The following is a 10,451-nucleotide window of genomic DNA, read 5'->3' on the forward strand; positions in this document are numbered from 1 at the left end:
GTAGATATGCAATTAACAGGTGGTGAAGATAGCAAAAAATTACAGAGGGAGAGAGAAAACGATTAATCTCATTCAAAATTAGAGGTATCTGAAAATGGATCTTTTTCTGAGCCTCAGCTTAACACTTCTGAAACTTCTGTATTAAAGAAAAAGGTTCGAGGATACAGGTTAATGGAAGAGGGAATATCTGAACAAGTTGTGCTCTGAAAAAATGAACTCATGATTGTTATTGTGCTGAATCTATTACAATAACTTCAGGCCTTTCTAATGGTATTGACATAAATCATACTACCAAGGAACCAACAGTTTAATGTTGATTCACATGTTCTGGGCTCCACTGTGACCTCTTGAGAGAAAAAGCTCTTAGCTCTTCTGTCAGTGGATTGCTAGACAAAGGATCACTACAATTCAGTGAGACATGGATCTTCATGCCCACATCTCTGATCCTTTGGCTAGTTTTTTCCAGAGAAATTTCAGGAGAAGATATGCTTGATGATCTAAAAATGGATCTGTGATTGTGTGTCTCCTTGTCTCGGCATAGTTCGAATTGATGTATCTCCATGTCTTAGTCTCCAACCTCCAAGTATTTCACGCAGAATTAACAATAGCAGGAAAAGCCTGAGGACATCATCAATGCTAAGTGCATCCCAGAAAGATCTAATGATGACAATAAGTCTGCCTAGACACTGTGGATATGTTTTCTTAAAAAGTCCATGAAAAGCAGCTTATCAATGCTATTTTCACGCAAACAAGAAGGAATTCTGCTGCAACAACTGAGCACTTGGCAGCTAGCCTCCATCGTGGCCTTGAAATTATTGCTAGCCACCCACCGAGTTCAGGATTTGAGCGATCATCATTCAGGTTCTCATTAAGACCCACTGAATTTAAACTAGTTTTGCCTGTTGCCAAGTTTGATGTGGTGGCAAACTTCTCAAAATGATGAGATGCTAAAAGCAGATACATAATTATTCTTATGTAACCATTGCAGAAACAGTAGATGTCAATGAGGGAATGACTCTCAAATCTTCAGTTGTACCTTTTGAGACTCACAATCTGCTGACAAGTCCATGAAGAAGTTCCACAAGTAAGTATAATGATTCAGCTGCATTTGGATTATTTAACATTCATGACTGCTTGCATTTACTGTTTCTTTTTCGCTCAGGCAGTGGAGAAGGTTTTGGTAGAGCCGTTGGGAGGAAGAATGGCACTAGAGGACTTCTTTGGCCAAGCGAACTTCAAAATTAAGCACCTTAAGCGTTTGGTATGTCTTTTAGTAGTTTTAACCTGACTATATAATGCTTTCTTTTTCTTCTTTTTTTTGTTTTTCATTGGTGACTTTTTCTGCATTTCTTTGCAGGTGCAACAGTACAAGCATGAAGAGAGAATGCAATGCATTAAGGACAGACAAAGGAGGATAAAATTCTGCGCCTGAAGTTCTTATGATGGTGTTTTGCCAACTGAGGAGTTCATGGAAGAAATTTGTATCCCCATGCATGGCATAGGTATGTTAGAGCTAAAAAATATCACCTAAGTTTTTTGGTTACAATCACTTAACTAGTAGTAAGCTAAACACTTACTTTCAATCCCTACCAAGTTTCACATGTTTTCATTTTACATTTGTATTTTATATTTATTTGTTTGGCATCTGTGTTTGCATCCATTTCATATGAGATACGTGCGGGTACAATTGTAGCTTTAAATACTTTATAGGTTGTACTTATGAACTTAATCTTTGAGGTAGAAGGATTACTTACCAAAGTATAAATTTATTTTAAAGTAACATTAATTATTTTTGTGCATATATCTTACCTTATTTTTTACACAGCTTCTGAAGGAAAAGTTTGAGAACCATCCTGAAAATTTTAAGGACAAAAATTGAACTCATAGAGTTCAAGAACAGCTGGAACATTATCAGAATTTCTGTGATTTGGGTGAAAGGGAATGTTGTGTAAGAGATTCAAGATTTAAGAAGCCGGTTACAGTATTATATAGACTCTTCTTCATTTTGCTCGTAAACGAAACTCAATTTTGCAATTGACTAATCATGTGATCCCAATCTAGTACCACCTTGCTACAATCCCAGAGTCAGCCGAAGATTTGCTAAGGGAGAAACTTGAACGCGAAAGAAATCCACGACTAGGTAGAAGCAAGTGGATCTCTCTTGCAGAAGAATTGGGATCGAACTTGAAGCTAGCAGTGTCCTTAGCCGCAACAAAAACAGAACTTGATGCAAAAAGCAATGTACAGAAGAGTTGAAGGAAGCAAGCAGATGGCTATGGAGGAATGCAGATCTTGAGGAAAAGCATATTCAATTGTTTGCAAGGCACATAAGATTATGAAGAATAGATGATGTTAAAAGTGGCTACTAGAGCAGGAGTAAGGGGAGCTGAATCTAGTTCATAAATCTCTTGCAGCTGAAATTTCAGCATGAAAGCTGAAAGAGAGAAAGAGAAGAGATTTCTTAGGGATGAGAAGTCAATTACGGATCTGCTGAAGCTGTACAAGTTACAAGTAAGTACTTTGTATGGCTCAAAGAAGCAAAGAAGCTGTTGCAGCTGCCTAGGTGTGCCTTCTGGTTTGTTGAGATAAGTTTTTTTCCTATCATGAAAGTTTCACCTAGTTCGTGCTGGCTTTTCTTTATTTTTATCTTTGTGATATATTTGAACTTCAAGGTGTATAGAAATTGCTACTTGTTATGTGATTGGGATTTTACTTTATCTCGGAGGATTTATGAGCACATATTCCTTGTTTGATTAGATAGTTATTTTCCCGTACTATATGGAGCACACTATTTTTTGTTTTAAGGCCCTCATTGTTTTCTCCATGAGATGAAACAAAGATTTTTAGAACATGGAGGATTTATGACAATCATGAATATAATCTCACTTATAGAGAAAGCTAACTTCTTTTGCTCATTCTCATATACATTTGTTGTAAAGGATTTGATCTTTAGTTTTTGTTGCCACGCTATAGACACTATTGTATATGGGCAATTGACTTGTCTTTCAGGTTCATTCATAGTTAATTATAGTTAATTCATGAGGTTCTATCTTTTCTCAACATTTTACATACACTGCTTCATTTTCATAGCTCATTTATTTGGCCACTAACATTAACTTGTATGATTTTGGCCACGTAACATTAACTTTGTATGATTTTGTTTTCCTCTGAAACCTGTCTTCCCTGATACTGTATAGTGTGCACTAAGGTACCTGTCTAGGTTCATTCATAGCTTGGATGTAATCTCTCTACCGAAAATTATAATTATTATATAGACATGATTTAAGAACTTATTATTCCTTTTGCTTGGCTATGGCTGCAAGTTCTTTCAAAATATGGTTTGCATTAGTTTGTTGGACAATGATTTATTGTATTATAACCTTAGCATGTTTGGACTTGTTGAATCCTCCATATTAGATGATACTTTTTGGCAGAACTTTTTATCATTTCCATTTCACTTGAAAATTATTGGATTTGTTGAGTTTGTACCATGGGTTATAGTATCCTGCGATATGCGATACATACCCTACGATATGATTCGATATGGGTCATTAACGTACGTACAAAAGTATATCATAAACCTTTTGGTATGTTGATATGTTCCTACGATACATATGTATTGGTTTTGTATCCTTAAAAATATTGATACAAATTGATATTTATTAATTTGAGTCGAAGGCGCAAAAATTTTTTGGCTCGATCTAGTTCCAACCCGTTCACTAAAACCCTCCAATATACCTATTTGTAGAAAGAAGTAAAGAGGAAATTGTTTGCTCTTTTGTATGATAATAATAACACAAGTGGAGATATATATATTAACATTGATTTGGAAATGATATGAATGGTTGAAATGAAATGATATAAATTCTTAATTTTGTGATTTTTTGATTTTGTAATACTATAATTTAAAGCCATAATATCATAAAATCCGTTAATTAATTTGAGGATGATATTATTTTTTAGAAATTTTTTTTATTTTATTATTTTTTTTAAAGGCGTATCCTACGATACGATACACGATTCGAAAAATTGGTTTTCGATACACGATACGAATCGTGATTTGAACACCATGAGTTGTACAAATCTGGTATATTAGAATCAGATTTCTAGATTAGGAAACTAGATTATTTATTCCCATTTTGATTCTTGGATGTGTTATATTGGTGTTTTTCTTTTCACAATAATTGTAAGTAAAAATCTCTTCTGATTTCACATGGTTCCAGAGCAAGAAATTAGAAACCTTAGAATTTTTTTTTCTCTCTTCTTCTTTTCTGTTTTGGCGATTTTTTTTTTCTGGTGATCTTTTTCAATGAGTTTAGGCTGCCTCCGTGGTGACTCTGAGATTTGACAACACCAGCCTGTTCGTCTCTCTCTCGCCTCGTGTCAAACCACCAAAAGATCATCATTGTTCGTCGTCCCACACGCCTCACCGTGTCGATCAACTTTCTGACGCTTCTTCCCGATCTCCTTCTCCACAAGCGTGACATCTCATCGCTGGCAACCAATAGCCAAGACACGTTGGCGAGCAAAAACCTTGGGTTTCATCACGTTCGATGCTTGCCATCGTCACCGACGCCAAAAAGTCCTTTGTCAGTTGAAATTTTTTTTTATATTGCCCAATCCGTTCAATCTCTCTCATAAATTGATCATGTCTCCTGAAGGATCCTGCTCTAAATTAGGTTTGTTTCATTCTCTCTCTTCCTCCAATCAAATTGAAAATTAATAGGTAGCTCTAATTATTCTAATTATTCCTCATGGGCCGCTTCTGTTGAATTGTGGTGGAGGGACAAGGCTTGGAATATCCCTTGACCACAAGGCCACAGTAATCAAAGAGATAGCAGTTGGGTAAAGACTGATTCTTTATTAGTAGTTTATTATGGTAGACATTGACCTCCTTCACCTATTTATAAATAGACAAACTTGTGTTTGTTGTATGGTGCCAGGTCAAATTGCTTTATACAATGATATCCGCTTATTTCTATTGTGTCTAGTATGGTTAATCTCAAACAACAAGATATGAGTATGTCAGACTTCCTTGGAGGATGGCTTCTCTTAAGGCATAATTTATTTGTTATTGCCGTCGGCAGTCTAGCAGAAGATCTGACACCAGAGACAATTTTTCATGATTCTCACTCTTATCGCTATCAGCCCTGATCTCACTCTAGTACGAGATCAGATTCTGGCAAGTGCTATTGCCTTTCTCGTCGATGAGTGTTGCTAGATTACTTGCCTCCTCCCTGGATTTAAGATCTTCCTTGTGATTCTTATGTCCTGCTTCTCAGTCTCAACATACTGCTAAAGTGAACGGGGGATCGTGGGGTAGGGGAGGTCGCCCCAAGTGTATTTACTATCATTAGTGCGGGCATATCAGGGAGAAAGCTACAATTACATGGTCGACCTCTTGGGCCGCCAATGTTGCTTATACTGATCTTCCTTGGAATCTTCTGAAGCCATGGTTAGCCTTCCTTGACCTTCTATGTTGCTGACATGAAGATATCTCAAGTTTTAGGCAACCAAGCAGTCTCTTCCTCATCTGTTGTTTCTATGCTCAATCGGTAATTCATTGCATGCCTACTCATTCTTCTTTCTCTAAGGCCATGAGTCCTTTACTTTGATGCTTTGATCATATTCTGGTAGCCCCTGTTTACTTTCTCATCTATAATACTACCACCTTGCCTTATGTTACCTTGCTAATGGGTCCAAGCAATTGTTAAAGCTATAGGTCGTGCACAACCACTTCCTTCCTTGGCTTTGGACTCTGTCCTGTATATTCTTCATTGTCCTTTTAATCTTGTGTCTATTAGTAACCTTACACACTCTTTTGAATTGTTTTATCACTTTTGATAATGACTCTGTTGTTATACAGGAACACGCCCGGGAAGATGATTGGTGAAGGACATGAGTCATAGAGCTAGACATCTCAAGATAACCTTTTGCCCTATTGCATGCACTGTCTCTAACTCCTCTTCGGTTCATAATCATTGGGTCATCCCAGTCTAGTAAATCAGAAGTATATCATGGTTTATCTTCTTTATTGTCTTTAATTGGTGATCCTGTCAGCTTGCAAAACATTCTTGTAGTACATTTCCAAAGTGTGTCAAAAAACGAGCTACGTCCCCTTTTTTTGTAATTGGGGATCTGGAGCTGCTGGAGGACAGAAGTCATAGATAGTATGAAAGCGGACTTGAAAATTTTAAATTAAACTTCATATCTAGGCTTACCAATCTTATTTATTTGTCTTTCTGTTTGAATTGTCAAGCATAATTTGTGTCATTAGAATATGAATTTTTTGAATGCTATTTTCCAGTTGCACGATAACTCTAGAAACTGGGGCAAGGAGGGATGTTTTGTCTTGAGAAAATGTAAACATTGCTAATTCATATAAGAGGGCTTTTAAGCATTAATCTTGGTGATCTGCATTTTTTACGAATTAACGGTTTGCTTTTATTTCTTTCTAACCGTGTGTTATATATGTTGTTCCTATCTAAATTGCTTCCGAGGCACACACAAACACTTATAATTATTTAATAAAGATTGTTGTGTACATCTCTTTTTGGTATATGTTGTGTTCATTCCCATACTTTACCTCACATTACCAATGGCAACGGCAATCTTTCTTCTATTTATTTTTGTTCTAGAAATTCTCAAAGGGAAGTTGACAATGCACTATTTATCTCAACAAAGGAGTGATCGACTTGTACTTTGACTGAACTTAAATGTTATTGCTAGTCAAAGTTTTATCAAAGTATTTGTTACCGTCACAAAAATTCACTCACTATGGGTAAATGGAGTAAGACAACCTGATTTGATTAAGATACCTGATTGGTCTTTTATACATTTTTTGATTTTGTTTAATTCTTAGAATAACCGACTCTAGTTGATAAATTATTATCTTTAAGAGTATTTTTTTGAGTCTCTTCAGGAAAGCTAAGCTTCATTTTGAGTAATAAGTCCTTCGACTCATAATACCCATAAGACATCTATCTTTTTTTTTTGATGATTCTCAAAGGGAAGTTGACATATACTTATTTATCTCACAAAAGGTGATTGGACTGTATTTTGACTAACTAATGTTATTGCTAATCAAAGTGATATAAAAGTATTTGTCACTGTCACAAAAATCCACTTGCTGTGGTAATGAGAGCAAACAACCTGTTGATGAATATACTTTGATTGGTTTTTATAACTCTTTGGATTTTGTTTTAAATTCTTAGAATTAGCCAACTTTCACTATAAATTATTATCTTTTGAGAGTATTTTTGAGTCTCTTTAGGGAAGGTAAGCTTCATTTGAGCATCTAGTCCTTCAACTCATATATATCCATAGACATCTGCTCTATTTTATTTTATAAACTTAAATTGAAATATGCATCTGCACTATGCACTTTAGGCCAATTTCTTGCTCTCCTACACTTTATCACTAAATATCAACCATTTTGTCGGCTATGCATAGGCATTATGTATGAAGGTAGTATAAAAACTCTAAGGTGGTGGCTTTGGCTGGTGTACAATCATTATAATCCAGCATAAAGTCCTCGGGCAGTGATACAGATCTTTCTTGACCCTAGAATGTTGATTCTAGTTAGTCGTGCGCACCTGGTTTAGTCTGACTTGAATTGAGTAGTTTTTAACTTTTAATATAGATTAGGTGGCCAAGTTTTTACCCTAAACCCTAACCTTAACTCTAAAATCATAAACCCTATATAATACACACACAGAGAGAAACATAGATACAGACACACAGCACAAGCACACACAGACACAGACCCACACACACAAAAGTATGGAACCTGTTTAGAATCGATTGAAAGAAATATATGGAAAAATGCAGGGTTATCATATTTACATATAAAAAAATTAAAATGGACTGACACTGTTTTAATGTTTATAAAGAATATATAATATATAAAAAATTCCTATTTGTGCCTTTACTTTTGAACATTTAAAATTGGGACAAATAACCTTTGTTTGGCACTTTCTTGCTTGAATATTAAATATAGAGACATTTGTGTACCTCAAGAAGTCTGAATAGCTTGTTTTCGCATTTTTTTATTATGTTATCATGGAAAGTGTAAGGAGAAGTAACAATGGGGAGTCTTGGTTCATGCTATAAAGATTAAACAGTGATAATACATAATATTTTGATGTGTTGTTCATGCAAATCATGGTTCCTCATGCTAGTGACCTGGTTTTGACTAAATTACAAACAAAACTGTATTATATTTTTTCTAGATCGTCAATATCCTTAATTATGTTATACACTGTGAAGCTATCTTTTGTCATATACTTTTCAACATTGTCTTGATTTTCTTTTGAATTACTGCATGTGAAGTTACTTGGGATGTTGACTTAATCTCAAACTGTACTATGGTTTAATTTAATGTAACTGTTAAAAACTATAAGTATTTTATATGAATCAGAAAGTCTTAACTTTTAACTTTAGCAAGTATGAGACATTTTTCAATTCATGCACCTTTATTTATTTTTTTTTGTTAAAACAAATAATTCTAGTAATATGTATCTTTTTTATATTTCTAAGATGAATTTGATTGTTTAAGACTTAACATTTATGGTTTGAATATAAATATCTTGTTTCTGGTGAATAAGAGATGGGGAACAATGTACATTCATGATGCAATTTCCCCCAATAAAAAATTGTTGATTTTTCTTTTACCCTTTTGTTGCCTTTTAAATGATTGTTTTATATTTAATTTTCCTTATTTATATTAAAATTCTTCATAATTGATTTTGGTGCTTGGTTTTCAAGCTAGTCACTGGAAGGTGTATGGAAGTAACAGGAAGAGCCATTTTACATATGGTATTTTTGAATTAAAATGATGTGGAATTGGAGGCTTATGGTTTTAGTTCGTATAAAATATGCATTTTTGTATTATCCCGTGTAATTGTTTTAAATTCTTTCATCATTATGTGAGATTACACAGGAGCGAGCCCTTTTGTTGAACTAGCTGTATTTATGCATGTTGGAAGTTTATTTTCAGTTTTTAAATTAGTACATTTTGTTGAAAAAAAAAATAGATCACTTGTCCAACCTTTCAGTTATTTATGTTTTGAATGCATTCTTGTACCCACTGTTTTAAAAACTGGACTGGATCGGCCGGTCCAACAACTGGTCACGTGTTCGGTTCGAGTCAACACCAAACCCGTTATTATGCATTAAACTGCTTTAACCTGGTCAAAACCCAGATTAAGTCAATGAGCCGCCGGTTCGGTTGGACCGGCGGATAAATCGGTATGATTTAAAAAACCCCTAACCCTACGCAAACGCAGTATCGCGTAGCCCATTCCATTGATTTCCTTTCTCAGTTTCTCAGTTTCTCTACTAAAATTTCTCAGATTTCTCTTCGAAAATTTCTCTCTAAAATCCCACTCAAATCGCAATCAACTCCCTCCCTAAGTTTGAAATCGCAACCATTCGGCATTCACCAAATCGCAACTAAACTCCCTCGCCGGAAATCGACAACATCTTCCTCCCTCATCGAAAATCGAGCTGAGGAGGGTTAGAGGGTGGCAGTATTGTGGCGTCGCTCATAGTGAGGGTAGAGCATGACGACATCATTCACTGCAAGGGAAGAGGACAACGACATTGCTCACAGCAAGGGAAAAGAATGATAGCGTCACTCACAGTGAAAGGGAGTGGACAGTGGCATCATTTGCTGTGAAGGAAGAGGACGGTGGTGCAACTGATTGGGAAGGGAGGGGACGGCAGCGATTTGGGTAAAATACGAAGGGTAAAATTAATTGACTTTGTGTAGTAGTAGCTTCGTAAAGGAATCTGCGTGAAACTTACGAGAGAAAAAAGGTTATATAATAAAACTAGNTGGAAGGTGTATGGAAGTAACAGGAAGAGCCATTTTACATATGGTATTTTTGAATTAAAATGATGTGGAATGGGAGGCTTATAGTTTTAGTTCGTATAAAATATACATTTTTGTATTATCCCATGTAATTGTTTTAAATTCTTTCATCATTATGTGGGATTACACAGGAGTGAGCCCTTTTGTTGGAACTAGCTATATTTATGCATGTTGGAAGTTTATTTTCAGTTTTTAAATTAGTACATTTTGTTGGAAAAAAAAATAGATCACTTGTCCAACCTTTCAGTTATTTCTGTTTTGAATGCATTCTTGTACCCACTGTTTTAAAAACCGGACTGAATCGGCCGGTCCAACAACTGGTCACGTGTTCGGTTCGAGTCAACACCAAAGCCGTTATTATGCATTAAACCGCTTTAACCTGGTCAAAACCTGGATTAAGTCAATGAGCCGCCAGTCCAGTTGGACCGACGGATAAACCGGTATGATTTCAAAAACCCTTAACCCTACACAAATGCAGTATCCCATAGCCCATTCCACTGATTTCCTTTCTCTGTTTCTTAGCTTCTTCTGTTTCTCAGTTTCTCTACTAAAATTTCTCAGATTTCTCTTCGAAAAT

At 35.5% G+C, this 10,451-nt stretch overlaps 1 pseudogene; it reads left to right on the plus strand.

Annotated features, from left to right (window-relative positions):
* Positions 1 to 1,126: 1,126 nt before the first annotated feature.
* LOC116120126 lies at positions 1,127 to 2,757 on the plus strand (annotated as a pseudogene).
* The last annotated feature ends 7,694 nt before the right edge of the window (positions 2,758 to 10,451 follow it).

The sequence above is a fragment of the Pistacia vera genome, unplaced genomic scaffold, assembly GCF_008641045.1.
Source record: "Pistacia vera cultivar Batoury unplaced genomic scaffold, PisVer_v2 Contig926, whole genome shotgun sequence".
Classification (NCBI taxonomy): domain Eukaryota; kingdom Viridiplantae; phylum Streptophyta; class Magnoliopsida; order Sapindales; family Anacardiaceae; genus Pistacia; species Pistacia vera.